The 16,662-nt window shown below is 40.7% G+C and overlaps 1 long non-coding RNA gene across 1 annotated transcript in view; it reads left to right on the top strand.

Moving 5' to 3' along the window:
• Nucleotides 1-16,373, top strand: part of LOC132816680 (uncharacterized) — a 94,619-nt gene extending 78,246 nt beyond the window's left edge. The window contains exon 3 of the long non-coding RNA XR_009644816.1: nucleotides 15,769-16,373. This is a non-coding gene — a long non-coding RNA (uncharacterized LOC132816680). The remainder of the gene's footprint in view (nucleotides 1-15,768) is intronic.
• Nucleotides 16,374-16,662: the final 289 nt, after the last annotated feature.

Genomic DNA, 16,662 nt, shown 5'->3' on the forward strand with positions numbered 1-16,662 from the left:
CGGCTGCTGAGGCAATGGCTCTGAGATTGGCTGGTCCCTGAATTGGCGTTAGGCCGAAGCCAGCATGAAGATCCACCAATAGTAGGTCAGCACAACCAAATGATCCTCCATCGTCCAATCACGATTACGATCCAGCGATGATCTCTCCACTAGCTCTGGTGACTCGCAACTCGACACCGTTCTTATCTGTCCTGATAAGAACAGACAGTTGATCTTAGCCAAAAGGCCGCGAAATAGGACAATAAGTCATGCTCCAAGTTTTCCAGCCAGGAATATTTCTGTCCCTCAGCTACTCAGGACTTCACTTTGTGATGGATAAGATGAGTTCCTCAGTTTACATTGTGTTGGGTAGACTCCAGGAAGACCAGATCATACCACATTAACTAGATGAAAGTGTATGGTTCCCAAAATATAAACCATCATTTTCATACATCCCTGGAAGAGTTCAAGACACCAACCCAAAGACTTAGGCCCGCACAGTTAACTCCATCCTCATTGGTCGAGGAACTGGTTGCCAAAAGCCAACCTGTAGTCCATCAGAAATTGAGACCAATAGTCATCCAGCAACATATTAAGGAATTTAAATAGCACCGGAACCCACAGAGGCATTTGGTCTGGAAATCCAATGCGGCAGCTGTGGAAGAATTGGTTTCCAGCAGCCAGACCCCACCACGAGAGTTACAATTCTACTATTAGAACCATATAGGCGCCACCACCCATGATTGGTTCCATTTTCGGAACTGGCAGCCAACCCCACTCCCACATTCCTGGTATAACTTCCTTGTTTCTTTTCCAGATAATTCATTTTCACAAATACAATTTTCTTCCTGACTGGAAGACAATCTCTTTATCTCATGTCTTTCGAATTGTTGCACAATCTGATAATACTCTATAAAATTGGTGCAAGACCCTGTATGCACTCCTACCACCTGGGTTAGGTTCAGGCTGAGAGCTATAACTGAAGGAAAGAGAAAAACAAATCAACTATTAGTAATGGGACATAACCGGGGAAGGGAGGGAACCTGGGAGCATCGAATCAGTAACAGATACCACTTTAATCATTTTCCCTAAGAATGTATGCACAGGCAAGGGACATTGCAGCAATCACCACAACATAACCCTGTTGATCACAATCCAACCTTATGAAGTACTAGATTATCCAAGATAAATGTGGATCGCCCCACTGGTTACTGTGAAAACAGTGTTCTACGAGTACACCCCAACAAAACAGTGATGTTCGGGTCGAACAAATGGTATACAAAAGATACCTGGCAGCTTGAACTATTGTTCAAATCTATGTTGAGCAGGAGAGAACAGAGGAGGTTGCTCACATTGCAGGTGCATAGGGATACCTAAAATATGAATCAACCATTTTCCAAAAGCATTTTCTGATACTGCACCGACTGATAATGACCACACTGTTCTGTGTTTGCATTTATTTGCTTGTATTCATTTTTGAATTTTCAACTGCTGTGTAGATTATAATTTTTAAATAGTTGAGGCTGTCAGCCTGAGACCCAAGTGCTGCTCAGTTGGAGAACAAAGTTGAAGTTATGTGATCCCATTTTGCTGACCCTAATTTGAATCAAGAGGAAGGACTGTGGCTGGATAATGCAGGGCCTGAACAACTAGGCCTGAGACCAGAATGGACAACCTTTGAGCAGCCAGGCCTGATAAGAGTTCCAAGGCATCTGTGCAGGTCAAAGGCAGACAAAGATAAGCCTGGACTTGCCATAGAAAATGTATTGCAGTATAGCGCCTAGAGTTCCCAACAATGTACACCAAGTTTAGCTCCAGAGTCCTCCATACATGACATCGGGAGCCCAATGAACACCATGCTTTGACCTGGAAGATTGATTGGCTGAGTGACAGAGAACATTCTAGAAGGATGCAGCAGGGGGAGGTAAAACTGGCAGTCATTCCATCAGTGAAGACCCAATCTGGCCCAGCAGTGCAGTTACAACTACCTGGAAAGAGAGAAGATAACCATATGCAAGATCAACCCTTGCCAAGTTCATCAGAGCTGACTACACAGACTGGCCAAGTTTAAATACAGAGGTAGTACATGGTCCTAATCTGGCAGCCAGTGGTCATTGAGATAAAGATTGCAACAAAAATATACCATTGCAATTGGGAGAATAATTAATGTATGAATTGGGTGATGTAAAATGAAAGAACAGGGTTTTCGACAATAGACAGCCAAATGGTCCTTTTTGTGTCTTAGTGAATTTTGTGTATAAAATTATGTTGAATTGCAAGTTGAATCTTTCCCTTTCATTCATCTCAGAAGTACAGCACCTGAGTGAAATGTGTTTATGGAGAAACTAGTTGAAGTGTCCAAAGCATTGACGTCAGAGGCCATTCAGCCCTTTGTGCCTGTGCTGGAAAAGCAGGGGGTGGTTTGGACACTAATTGGGACAGGTAATGCCCCAGTCAGGTGGTATGTCAGGAAAAAAGGCTATGGATTTGGATTTGAAGAATGATGGATCTAGGGATTGGAAAGCAGGAAGGTTCTGGGTAATGATTATGAACAGATTGAGGGCAGGGGTAATCTTTTGCTTACTTTTGGATCTCAGCTGCAGTAATGAGGAATAATTGTTCAGATCTTGCTTAGTCAAACTGTTCCAGTAAAGTTACAAAACTGGCATCAATCTGGTGACATAAAAATTTGTCTAAATTTGCCCTGTCCAACAACATGAGAGAAATCCCTTCTGGCAAAATGCTAATTCAGGATGCTCCCAGTCAACAGCAAAGTCATGGACGGTGCCAGCAGCAGCATTATCAAGTGGAACTTATTTAGATTAGATTCCCTACAGTGTGGAAACAGACTCTTTGGCTCAATCAATCCACACTGACCTTACGAAGAGTAACCCACTCAGACCCATTTCCCTCTGACTAACACACCTAACGCTACGGGTAATTCAGCATGGCCAATTCACCTGACCTGCACATCTTTGGACTGTGGGAGGAAACCCTTAGCAGTAATCTGTTCACCAAACTACAGCTTGGGTTCCACGAGGCCCAACTGGTTCTAGGCTCTATACATTTTGATCCAAATATTGACAATATAGTTGGATTGGGGTGGCACGGTGGCTCAGTGATTAGCACTGCTGCCCCACAGTGCCAGGGACCGGAGTTTGATTTCCACCTCGGGTGACTGTCTGTGTGGAGTTTGCACATTCTCCCTGTGTCTGTGTGGGTTTCCTCTGGGTGCATTGGTTTCCTTCCAAAATCCAAAGATGTGCAGGTTAGGTAAATTGGCCATGCTAAATTGCCCATTGTGTTCAGGGGTGTGTAAGTTAGGTGCATTAGTCAGGGGAAAATGTAGAATTATGGATGAGTTACTCTTTGGAGGATTGGTGTGGACTTGTTGGGTGAAAGGGTCTGTTTCCCCACTGTAGGAATTCTATTCTATGAATTCCAAAATGGATTTCTTTTCATTTTTAACGGATGACAGTGGCACTAGCAGACCAGCATTTATTGCTTAATTACTAAGTGCCCTTGAGAAGATGCTGGTGAACAGCTCTCTTGAACTGCAGCAGTCCAACTGGTGTGCATGTACCCACAATGATGTTAGGAAAGGAGTTCCAAGATGTTGACTCAGCCACAGTAAAAGGATAGTGAGATGTTTGCAAACCAGGATGGAGTGCTTGGAGAAATATTTGCGTGGCATTTCCATGCCTGCCTTTGACCATCAGGTCAGCAGAATTTGAAAGAAGGAGTTGAAACAGCCTTGACAAATTGTTGCAGCGCACCTTTTGACCAACACTGCTGTCACTATGCATCAGTATTGGAGATAGTGAAGGTGCTGGTTGAGGTTTTGATAAAATGTGTTGCTTTATCCTGAATTGTGCTTAAGCTTCTTGAGTATTGTTGGAGTCTCACATATCAAGGTAAATGGTCTGTATTTCCTTGAAAATTGTGAATAGGCTTTGGGGAGTCAGGAAAAATGCTAGTCATGGCAAATTACCTGTTATTCTAGCCACAATATTTTTAATGAGTAGTCCAGTTAAATTTCTAGTGAATGATAGCATCCATGATGTTGGTAATTGCATTGAATTATCAATAATCCTTTTATTGGCCTAACTTTTCCTCTCTCTCTCTGAGTTACATCTCCACATATCCGTTCATTCCTTCCCATCTCCTCCCACACCCACACATCACTCACTAACCCACCCCCTTCCCGAAATCATCAAGATGGTATCAGGTCTGAAGGAGGGTCACTGGACTTGAAATGTTAACTTGTTTCTCAGTCCACAAATGTTACCAGACCAGAATTTCTCCAATAATTTGTATTTTTGATTTGGGTTTCCATCATCTTCAGTTATTTATTTTATTGTGGCTTCTAACATTGATGTCCACTGTCATAATTATGTACTTTAGCCAAAGCAAGGAAGGAACTTCACCCAAGCTTGGGATCCCTGGTAATCAACAGACTACTAGAGATCATTGCAAAGGATCAAGCAGCATCAAGACTGAGCACATTCTTGTTCTCATGGTTAACTTCACCAAGTTCATGCAGACCATTCCCACTCGTGACAAAAGACTCCAACAGTAGTCAAACTGCTATTGCATGACTGATTTGTTTGTTTCAGTGTTCCATGTTGGTTTACACCGATTGGGATGAAACTATGAGAGCAAGATCCAAGGCCTGTTGTATTGCAAAGAGCAACACCAACCATATGATAATGAACAATGCAAATGATGCAACTGTAGTCTACACATCTCTCACCTCTGCAATTTTTCTCCTGCAGCGAAACAAAAGTGGGTGGAATGCTTTTTGGGCCCATTTTACACTTTTAATGGAACGTCACATTCATTGATGGATTGTTATCTATGCTATCTCTTCTTGGACAAGATTATCTCTTTGAATTTACCATGCCTTCTGATGGAGATGGTCAGGTCAATGAGTAGATAGTTGGACATTACATAGGGCTAAACAGGCTTTTGTGATGGCACCCAAGAGAACTGAAAGTGAAATACTAAGAGGAAAGACCATCACAAGGCTAACAGGACTGAGCTTCCAATTGAAGCCAGGATGTCGTTCTCAAAAATCAGAATATTAAGGGTGGGAATAAAATACAAGATATGTGAGACCCTGAACACTACAGAGTCATTAAGTGGCTGGATACAGGTTACCATACTTATGTTATTGAATCAATAGCTGGGGAGCAGCCTACAAAAATGGTTCTCAGATGGAGGGGAGTTCTTAAGGGTAGAAGTCTCATAGGTGACATGGAGGCAAGCAGCGCACACAACAGTGTCACATAATTGGAATAAGTGGAGCATGATCTCTCAAGCAAACTGGAACCAGATAGTAATACAGATTTCTATAGTGACCTGTGTGTTTTGAATCCATGGGACGTATCTAGTATGCGTAGATCTATTCCCTCCATGAAAAATTATGCAGCGAGGCAGAAACTGAAGCAATAAATACTCTCAATCATATGATTTCTGGAGCTCTGACTAACCTAGAAAATATGGGTGACCCTTCAGAGCTTGGATCCCTTGGAAGGGATTTCAGATAAGAAGCTGAGAAGCTTTTCCTAAACAAATGTGTCAATCAAATCAATCCTTACCATTTATCTAGATCAGTTGTTCATGGAAAGAGCACTACCATGAATTTGAACTCCAATGTTTTAGTCATCATGGCACAATTGGATTGGTTAACCAAACATCTGCTTAGCACATGATCACTATAGTGAATATCCAACAACTGGAAAAAAGTGTCTGGGGGAAGGAAGCTGGAAGAACACAGCAAGCCAGGCAGCATCAGGAGGTGGAGAAGTTGACACTTCAGAAGGGAGCAGATGGACAAAAAAATTAGTCACTCAATGTAACCAACTGGCATTGTGCCACGCACATTCTGTAAAATAGTTCTTTGTTTTTCTTTAATTTTCTTTCCTGTTTGTCATATGAGAACTCTGGATCTGTACTAAATGGAGTTTAGAAGAATGAGGCAGGATCTCATTGAAACTTATTGAAAACTGAGAGGCTTATATTGAGTAGACATGGAGAAGATGTTTCCACTAGTAGGACAGACCGTGGCCTTACGGCACAGCCTCAGATTGAAGAGACAGGAGGGACTTCTTCAGTGAGAGGGTGATTAATTTGTGGAACACATTGCTGCAGAAGGCTATAAAGGCCAAGTCATTAAATGTATTTAAGACAGAGATATATAGATTCTTGATTAATAAGCAGATCACAGGTTACAGGGAGAAGGCAGGAGAATAGGGTTGATAACCATGTCAGACCTGATTGAATGACAGAACAGAATGGTCAAATTTTGCTCCTATAGCTTATGGTCTTCTAGTCTGTTTGTAATTAACCATAGGCAATGGAACAAAGAATCACTGCTTTAGGATCTTTAGACCATCCATATGTTCAAAAGTATTAGAAAATATTTGGAAATTAATGGAAATATGTCCTTGCTGAAGAGGGTCATGCCAATTTTGACAAAATTAGCTATCCCACAGGTTAAGCATGCAAAACCTATATAATGCAGGTCCACAAATCTCTATTGGCCAATGTTATTGAGTTCACCAATACCTGCTTGGAAGGAATGCCATCAGTGTAACCAGGAGCATCATCATTTTCATTGTTTTCTTGTTGAAACATTATCTGTGCATGCACAACTTCTCTAACAATACCTCAGAAGAGTTTTGCTCCTTGTACATTCTTGGTGGTTGTGATTTAAGCAGTTCTGGGGAAATATGTGGTGGAAGCAGTAGTAGTAAAACTGGTTCAGCATTCAGAAATGGTGTTTGATGTGTCTTCTTCCTCTTCCTTCTTCATGTTCCTCATAGTAATCGGAACCAAAAGATTGCATAATGGAAATTTCCTTACTGTAGAAAGAGCTTTAGGTCCTGCAGATAAGTGTTTTTCACTAAATAGAATCTTTTCTGCCAAGGAAAGGCTGCAACAACAGAGACAGGGATTATAACCTCTTTTACAAATTTATAGATGCTAGCATGAAACTTTACGGTTGCAATGTTTCCTTTCTTGGCTTATAGGATGACAGTCAAATATTGACCATAAATCACATCATTACAAAGTCAACTACCATTATTTCACAGTGTTAAATAGCTTTGGCATGATTGATTGCAAAATATGTCATATATCTATCAAAGGTGTAACCATTCTTGATTTTAATGGTAACATGAGCTGCTTGAAAAATGTTTTAAAAGTATCATGATTATCCCATTGTTAGCTGAATGTTATACGTTAAAGTAATGACTCATGTCTTCTGATCATAATGACATGTGTTTCTAGTAATTTCATGCTTTATATTTGTAGCAGAAAAAAAATGAATAAAGCTGCACATGTAAAGATTTTTTCTAAACTTCCTTTTAATCCTGTGAAACAAGGTTTCCTCCATCTTTGATGCAGCATTTTTTCAAGGTTTTACATTCTCCACAGATTAACAACATATTTACCATGATTAGCTGACCATTTTGTTCCTTAAGACATGGGAAAGGCATACAAGCATAGAGTTAAAAATCACACAACCCGGGTTATAGTCCAACAGGTTTATTTAGAAGCACTATCTTCCGAAGCACTGCTCCTTCATCCCAGTCCAACACCGGCTTCTCTACATACAAGCATAGATGCATCATGATTGACTGTATTTCATTTGTTCTCACTAGTAACTTCAAACTGCATTGAAAAAAAATATAGGAATGGACTGAATTTAATAGCCACATCCACCTGCCAGAAAACCCAGGCCAACCCTATGCTGATTACTTCTGGAATTCAATGGAAATCAGTCTATTAAGCAGCTGCCAATAGGGTTTTCATGCCTTCAGGTATCAAGAGACCACCAACAGTTAATGACAAGTCAAAAGACTGGCACTTCTACTGTTCAAGCCACACCACCTGGAGCAGCATTCAGAAATTATTCCTAGATTGCAGGAAATTTGGTCTGTCTGGCAGAGCCAGCCATAGAGGGAGGGTGAGTCAGCAGAAGAGCTCTTCCAACAGTACACTGTCAATGGAGGCTAAGGATCTCATCAAATCAAGTGGTTTCCCCTTCCTAGGCTGACAGGAAGGCCCCTGCTTTTACTGCATTTCCCTGCTGGAGGTAAAATAGCAGTTGCAGTAGCATGAAATTAAAACAATGCTTGGTTAGTGCATCCCATTTGCAACAATATGTTCAGAAATGTTAAACAAGTATTACAGAATTCCAAAGCATATAAACATATGAAGAATGAGAGAAGCAAATTTCTAATGGCAAACAGTTTGAACAAATGGATAAGAACTGTAATAAGTGTGCAGAGAATGAAAATTAATTTAGCTGATTCTATGATCCTTCTGCTAGAGGACTTCTGAACAATATCAGAAATCATTTATTTTATTTGAAAAGTGTTAGACATACACAGGCATGAGACTACATTTCATACCAATGAGTTTAGAGATAGGAGGATAGAAATGGCTGAATCAGTGCCTGAAAAGATGATGTAGAAGGAAAGGCTGTGTCTTCTTTGCCACTGGCATCGAGACCCTCTAAAAGTATGGATTCTTTAACGGCTTCTGTGGTCTAATGTGGTTGAAGCTAGCCATAGAGCTTAGAAGATAGAACAGTACAGCACAGGAACAGGACCTGCGGCTAACATATATTGTGCCAAACATGACACCAAATTAAACTAATCCCTTCTGCTTGCCCAAAGTCAATATCCCTCAATTCTTGTTTATTCATGTGACTATCTAAAAGCCCATTAAATACTCCTGTCATATCCATCTCTAGCACTATCCCAGCCAGCATGCTCCAGGCACTTACCAATCTCAGTGTAAAATACTCACGCCTCATATCTCCCTTGAACTTTCCCCCTTTTACTTTAAATCAATGCCATCTAGTATCAGACACCTTCTGATTTAATGAGAAGAATCTTATAGAATAATAAAGATATAGTTTATTGCATCTTGCAACTACTTATAGGTTATTATAATAAAGGGGTTCATCTTAGAAAATGTTGCTTTGCGATAGAGTCATAGAGTCGTACAGATGTACAGCATGGAAACAGACCCTTCATTCCAACACATCCATGCCAACCAGATATCCTAAATTAATCTAGTTCCATTTGCCCATTTCCCTCTAAACCCTTCCTATTCATAAACCCATTCAGATACTTGTTAAATGTTGTAATTGTACCAGCCTCCAGCACCTCCTCTGGCAGCTCATTCCATAGTTCTCCACAAAGCCAACATGATACTATGATTGTACATGGTATCATTGCACTCAATCAATTACTAATCCTTTCAGATTCTTCCAAACCCTTTTAAAAAATTTAATTCATTCATGGGACGAGGGCATCACTGCTGGGGCACCATTTATTGCCTGTCCACCACTTGTTTTGGAGAGGTGGTGGTGAGATGACTTCTTTAATCATTCCAATCTATTTGGTCAGTTAGGCCCACGATACCATGAGGGAGGAAGGTCTGGGATTTTGATCCAATGACACTGAAGCAATGGTGACATATTTCCAAGTCAGGATGCTGAGTGGTTTAGAGGAGAAATTGCAGATGGTAGTGCTCCTATATATCTGTAGTCATGGGATCAGAAGGTGCTGTCTAAGGAGTCTTGGTGAATTTCTGCAGTGCAGTTTCAGTGTGAAAGGATTGAATATTTGTGGATGTGGCGACAATCATGCTGGTTGTTTTGTCATGGATGGTACCAAATGTCTTCAGTGTTATTTGAACTGCAATCACTCAGACAATTTAGGACTATCTCATCATACTCCTGACTTGTGTTTATAGATAATGGACAGACTTTGGGAAGTCAGAAGATGGGTTCTCACCACAGTATTCCTGTCCTCTGACCTGATCTTGTAGCCATAGTATTTATATGGCTTGTCCAGTTTAGTTTCTGGTCCATCGTGATCCACAGGCTATTCATAGTGGAGGATTCATTGATGGTAATGCCATTGAAAGTCAAGAAGTGATGTTTAGATTTTCTCATATTGGGGATGGTCATTGCCCAGCACTTCTGGACAAATATCATCTACCACTTTTCAGTCAAAACTTGAGTATTGTCTAGGTCTTTGGACATAGACTGCTTTAGTATCTGACGAATGATAAATGGTGCTGTTTATTGTGCGGACATTAGCAAAGAGCTCCACTACTGACCTTATGATGGTGGGAAGGTCTCCCACAAGCATTTTGTTTAATAGCTATTATTATTACGCATTTGTTTGTATAATAATTTTCTATCTTTTGTTCTTTCATGAGGAATGTGGTATAATGTACTTACAAGATCAGTATTTGTTGCCCGTCCCTCATTGTCCTTGGATTGACTGGCTTACTCGAGTATTTCAGAGGTAATGAGTGAACCACATTTCTGCAGATCTGGAATCACATGTGGGCCAGACCAGATAAGTGTGAATGATTTATTTCCCTAAGGAATATTAGTGATGCTGTCAAGTTTTTATTAAGGTAATAGCTGGTAATTCTGTGACAAAATTATCAAGACAGGTTTATATTCCAGATTTATTAATCAAGTTTAAATTCCACCAGCTGCTGTAGTGGATTTAGATCTGTGTTCTCAAACATTTGTCTGGCCTGCTATTCTCATGCAGTGACATTACCACCATGCCACCTCTTCATCTCCCCAGCTTCCGCTCTCCCCCAACCAACATTCAAGTATTTAACTGGACATGTTTAGATGATCTGGAGGCTTAACTAATCAACCAAAATGTATCTCTTTGGACTTGGAAGAATGGTAATTTGTTGTTTAGAAGGTAATTACTTTGGACTGTCTTCCTAATAATGACGTTTTCTTCTAATGGAGAGAGCCTGTATTCTCCTTCATTTCTTTTGTGGAGGATCTTGTCTCTGCTGGAGCAGGCACCTTATCTTCACAGTACATCAAATCATTGGACATTGACTGTGAACTCTTCAATGGACTATGTTCACCACATTTTCCATTTTTCAGTGTTTTCAGCCTGCTTCTTCAACTTGTTGATTTGTTTGAATTTTCTTATTTGCCTTGGCAATTAATTATTGGTGAAATTAACTTGTTCTGTTTCTCAGTTGTGCTTTATGAAGATTCCTTTCTTTATTTGATTTCTTCTTTGAAAGATCCAGAAGTCAGATATTTTACTTGAATGTATCACTCTCTGGTAAACTCAGTATCAAAGGTGTGAATTGGACTTATCACATCAGTTGGTAACTGTGCTGTGTTGCAATGAGACTCATTTCAGATGCTTCAATTATTTTGAATAAGATATACTGTGCCATTGCTAAATCCTTGTTTGTATTTCTTCACTAAGTTTGTACACACTTTGCTGATAACAATAGGAAACATTTCAATCAGTAGTCATGATTAAGCCTAAATAGTCATTGAGGCTCAGAGAACATTTTCAACGACCTTGATCAGGTTTATGTTTGAAGGATGCTCCCCCTTGTGGGGCAATCTGGAATTGCGGGACACTGCTTAAAAAGAAAAAAAATCCCCAATTGAGGTAGAAGTTAAAGATTCCCCAACTGAAGTAGAGAAGAGGAGTATTTATCTTGAGTATTGTTACACTTAAAAGAATTCTGTGTTCAAAGATCAGTATTGTTGAACATAATATTGAACAAGGCTGAGTTAGACAGATTTTTAATTGCAAGGGTTATGTGGGACAAGTGCACAAATGGAGTTAAGAAAACAAACTATCAAAATTAACAATTGAAAAGTAGAGCAGGTTTGAGGGGCTGCTCCTGCGCCTTAAGATCAGAAAGGATTAGGAGGGAAATGGAGTGCACTGGAGAATCAAATAGGAAAGTGCAGAGTAGAGCCAGGCAAAGAGAGAATATGAGAAAGTGTAAAATAAAACATACGCAAATATTTGAAGAGTGGTTAATAAAGTTGGTGAGCTGGAGACTCAAATAGTCACATGTGAATATGTTGCTGTAATAATAAAGGAGTCTGATTCACAAAATGAAGGACCAGGTACACAATATTCTTGGATATAAAGGTTTTGGCAAAGATAGGAAAAGCAAAAGATAAGAATGGCTTTACAGGTCAATGAGAATATAAAGTGCGACACAGAGAGAAGAAAATGTCCTAGCTAGGTCAAGGTCAGATTCCATTTGGTTAAAAATAAGAAAAATTGAGCTGGTATTGCATGAATGTGTGTATTTATAGATCGACGGAGGGACAGGAAGTGGGAGGCTGCAAAAGGACTTGGACTGCAAGGAGAGTGTGCAAAGCTGTGGCAGATGAAATATAATGCGGAAAAGTGTGAGGCTATGTACTTTGGCACAAAGAATAAAGGCATTGGCTACTTTCTAAATGGGGAAAAAGTTCAGAAATCTGAAACACAAAGGGACTTGGAAGTCCTAATTCAGAATTCTCTTTAGATGAACATGCAGGTTCATTTTGAGAGGACTAGAACACAACAGCAAGGATTAATGTCGAGGTTGTATAAGTTCTGGTCAGATTGAATTTGGAATATTGTGAGCAGTTTTCGGCTCTATATCTGGGAAAACTGCGCTTGCACTGGAGGGAGTCCAGAGGAAATTCACAAGAATGATCCTGGGATTAAAGGGCTTGTCATATGTGGAGTGGTTGAGGATGCTAGGTCCATACTCAATGCAGTTTAAAAGGATAGGGGGGAAATCTCACTGAAACTTACAGAACATTGAGAGGTCTAGGGTTGAGAAACACAGAGCCATGATTAAATGACAGGGCAGGCTCGATGCACCAAATGTTTTAATTCTGCTCCTATGTCTAATGGTCTTATGGTCTATCTGAAAGGTGATAAACTGGGAAAGAGGGAGACTTGGGTATCATTTTATACCAGTTGCTGAAAGTAAGCATGCAGGTGCAGTTGGTGCTAAAGAAGAAAATTGATATGTTGGCTTTCATAGCAAGAAGGTTTCAGCACAAGAGCAGGAGTGTCTCACTGCAATTGTACAGAGCCTTGGTGAGACCACACCTGGAGTATTGCTGTCTGTTTTAGTCTCCTAATCTGAGGAAGGATGGAAGCTATGAGGGAGTGCAATAAAGGTTTACCAGACTGATTCCTGGGTTTGTATGACTGATAAATGAGGTGCAACTGGAGTTTAGAAGAATAGGTGGCACGGTGGCTCAGTGGTTAGCACTGCCGCCTCACAGCGCCATGCACTTGGGTTCAATTTGAACCTTGATAGGTGATTATCTGTGTGAAGTTTGCACATTCTCCCCATGTCTGTGTGAGTTTCCTCTGTCAGATCCCAGGGATTTAGCCCTTTTTATGCATTTTAAGATGTCCAACACCTCTGTAATATAGGCATTTTTCAAGATGTTGCTATTTATTTCCCTATGTACTATACCTTCCATGTCCTTTTCCACAGTAAACACTGATGCAAAATACTCACTTAGTATCTCCCCCATCTCCTGCATTTCCACACATCAATGGCCTTGCCGATATTTAAGAAGTCCTATTCTCTCCCTCATTACACTTTAGCCCTTAATGTGTTTGTAGAATCCCTTTGGATGCTCCTTAACCATATTTGCCAAAGCCATCTCATGTTTTCTTTTGTCCTCCTGATTCACCACTTAAGCATACTCCTACTGCCTTTCCTCTTTTAATGATTCACTCGACTTCTGCTGTCTAAACCTGACATATGCTTTCTTCTTATTCTTGACCAAACCCTCAATTTCTCTAGCCATCTAGCATTCCCTATACCTACCAACCTTGCCCTTCACCCTGACAGGAACATATTGTCTCTGGATGCTTGTTACCTCATTACCTCTAACTGCTGCTTCAATTTATCCATGCAATCCAATAATATTTCCAACCAAACACACTTCCTACACACATGATCATCAGTAATATGGAAACTGTCCCTAGTCTCCCACGTCTAACAAGAAGAGCACATCACTCTACTAAAGATCATCTTTAGTACAACTGGATCTACAGATCCAACAAATAGCAGTTTACTGCTCTAAAAACACGACTCCAGGCTAATCTAGTACCTTTTTTTTCATATATTTTAAAGTTTAATCAAGGGACAGATCTCAATACAACATGTAATTTAGAAAACCTACTCTATTCATTATCATAGATTTACAAACTGCTATTTGCTAGAACTGTAGATTGTTAAGGTACACCAGATCCTGTCAGCCTGTTGCTCCCTGTGAGCTATGATCACAGCTCATGTTATTACTGGACAAGACAGATACCAGACTAAAATCTGGCTCGATAGATCATATTTTGTTTCTTTAGTTTTTATAAGGTGACCTGTCATGAAACACAAGCATGTAATGCTGCTGATTTGGTTTCATCAATAAAACAGGGTGGCATGGTGGCTTAGTGGTTAGCACTACTGCCTCACAGCACGAGGGTCCCAGGTTTGATTCTAGCCTCGGGCATCTGTCTATGTGGAGTTTCCACATTCTCCCTGTGTCTGCGTGGATTTCGTCCGGGTGTTCCGGTTTCTTCTCACAGTCCAAAGATGTGTGGGTTAGGTGAATTGACCATGCCAAATTGCCCGTAGTATTAGGTACATTAGTCACAGGGAAATGAGTCTGGGTTGGTTACTCTTCAGAGTAGCAGCAGGGTGTGGACCTGTTGGGCCAAAGGTCCTGTTTCCACACTGTAGTGAATCTAATCTAATCTAATCTAAAAAAAAACAGAAGCTCATTATGCATAAGGAATGATGAAGAATTAGAATAAACCAAACTTTACATACATGTTACGATTTTAAAGATTTTGAAATGCGTGTTTAAAAATAATCCCTTTAATCCTATCCAATCCCCACACAGTAATGCCCCATTCCCAGGCATATTGAGTAAGTATGCTAGATCTTGTAATCCACCCATTCTCCAAGGGAAGCCATGGTGCTACTGAATGTTGATGATCTCCTCACCTAAATTATCACTTGTCCTTCAATACACCATTATCTTCCACCTTATATATAGAGTTCCGCCTTAACAATTGTAATCCCTTGTCTGGCCAACATGCTGGTTCCCAATCCTACAATTAAGCTTCCCAGATTCCCTCTTGCAGTACAAGTCTTTGATAAACTACCTTGAATTTCACTGAATGGTCCCCAGAACTGACTGCAGTCTCCCCTATTGACTGACCCAGATCTCTGAGTGATTTCTGGACAGCTCCCTTCTGTCGATTTAATGCCACTGTACTCCAAAGTGCAGCACTACTGTACAGAGCCATACTATAAATGGATCAGAAATATGCTAAGATGGTCTGGTGAGGCTGTTATATGTCAGTTGTCAACATCTCTTGAAATGGGATTGATTACATCATTGCCCATTGAGTGTGTGCTAAGATGTTGGTGCCAAATGCCCAAGATAGAGGTCGGAGAACAAACAGTGAGCTGGAGTTGCCAGGTAACCACGCAAAATTTTGTCATGGAAATATCATCATCTTGTTTCTATCTGGCAGATGGAAGAACGAGAATCTGCATATTGATGAGGTGAGATTAGGTAATAATAAGATGCTAATACATGCAAATAGGCCTGTTCTTATACACATGTGTAATTGTTCAACACTTGGTTGGAAAATAGGAAGTTGTGCTCTTAATGTTGAGAGGCTCTTCACTGAATATGCCATTTGATTTTCCCAACTTTCACCCAATAGCCAGGCAGGGCCAGGAGAGGTGTAACAGTGCCAATGGACTCCTAACCTTGTATGAGGAGAAAATCATGGTCCTTGCAAGAGAACACTGGAACTGTTCTTGTGGAGATATCCTGTCAACTGACTAAGTTCTATTCTTTAATCCACTGCAACTCTTATAGTAACACCATTTCTAACCACTGGCCATGATACCTTCTTTCTTTTGTGTCAGCAGGTGTCAGTGGGATGTTCACAACCCCTAAAGAGAAACTGGTTGCTCCAACAGAAAGGACTCTTCCACCTCTGAGCACGTGAATTCTCAGAGGAAATATTGGTAAGACTGCCTCTCCCACCCTCTGCCAGTTCAGGTACTGGCAGCTTGGTGGGAACATCAAGTGTCGAATAGGTGGCAGCATCAGCTGGTGAGCAGCTGAGGACAAAAACTTCATACCTGGATAAGGAAGAAATGCTGAGCACCTCTGGCATTCAGAGGACTTGAATGCACATGCTCAAACCCAGGACTGTGTGATGTTAGCAACTGAGGTCTTGGTCCAAGCACAGGAGCAACAGACAAGTATGTGGGAGGTGTGGGAGAAATCTTGATTATGTTTAAACAAAATGTCAGCAGTTGAATGTATATTGTACAAGGTACTTGAGTAGAAACTGTGTAGCTGCAGAAAGCATGGGCAGAATGCTCCAACAAAAGGCAGGACTGACCACTAAAATGGCAAGAACCCTGGTGCTTGAATAAGATGAATGGGTGAAAGTGAGAGGATGGGAGCAGGTATAAAAGTATAAATATGTAAGGCCCGTGTGGGCAGTTAGAATCAGAAGGAAGGTGGTCGAGATCGACTGCTCATGTAATTTTTTTTTAAGTTTGACCAATAAATAATTATAAAAAACGGACCATCCCTGATGGCCTTGTGTGTGTTTCATTATGAAAACTTTGGACCAAACAGAGAGAATGGCTCTCTTAGCTCAGAAGCTACAGGAGCACAGCTGGAGAGCAAGCAACTGATTGGCAGTCTGCAAGACCAGGTCCAACACTCTTATTGTCTGCTGGGTGTGTGCACAAACCCTGCACTCCCTTCCCCTAGCTATTGGTCCTCTTGACCAAAGAGATGGT

Source organism: Hemiscyllium ocellatum, chromosome 6 (genome assembly GCF_020745735.1).
Source record: "Hemiscyllium ocellatum isolate sHemOce1 chromosome 6, sHemOce1.pat.X.cur, whole genome shotgun sequence".
NCBI lineage: Eukaryota > Metazoa > Chordata > Chondrichthyes > Orectolobiformes > Hemiscylliidae > Hemiscyllium > Hemiscyllium ocellatum.